Source organism: Gekko japonicus, unplaced genomic scaffold (assembly GCF_001447785.1).
Source record: "Gekko japonicus isolate JY-2015 unplaced genomic scaffold, Gekko_japonicus_V1.1 scaffold3600, whole genome shotgun sequence".
NCBI classification, from domain to species: domain Eukaryota; kingdom Metazoa; phylum Chordata; class Lepidosauria; order Squamata; family Gekkonidae; genus Gekko; species Gekko japonicus.
In genome coordinates, this window is record NW_015170382.1 from 120717 (window position 1) to 121044 (window position 328).

Consider the following 328-nt stretch of genomic DNA (forward strand, 5'->3'; position numbering starts at 1 on the left):
CCACCCTGTGAGGTAAAAGAAGAAGAATAGATTGGATTTATACCCCGCCCTTCACTACCCAAAGGAGTCTCAGAGCGGCTCACAGACTCCTTTCCCTTTCCTTCTCCACAACAGACACCCCCTGTGAGGTAGAAGAAGAAGAGGAGATTGGATTTATACCCCGCCCTTCACTACCCAAAGGAGTCTCAGAGCGGCCTACAAACTCCTCTCCCTTCCCCTCCCCACAACAGACACCCCCTGTGAGGTAGAAGACGAAGAAGAGATTGGATTTATCCCCCATGGCCCTTCACTACCCAAAGCGGAACAGCGCCGCGTACGAACAGCGTTT

General features: G+C 52.4%; 1 protein-coding gene across 1 annotated transcript in view; it reads left to right on the forward strand.

Moving 5' to 3' along the window:
• CHCHD1 (coiled-coil-helix-coiled-coil-helix domain containing 1) overlaps positions 1 to 328 on the forward strand; it is a 13682-nt gene that overhangs the window by 1224 nt on the left and 12130 nt on the right. The window lies entirely within an intron of this gene.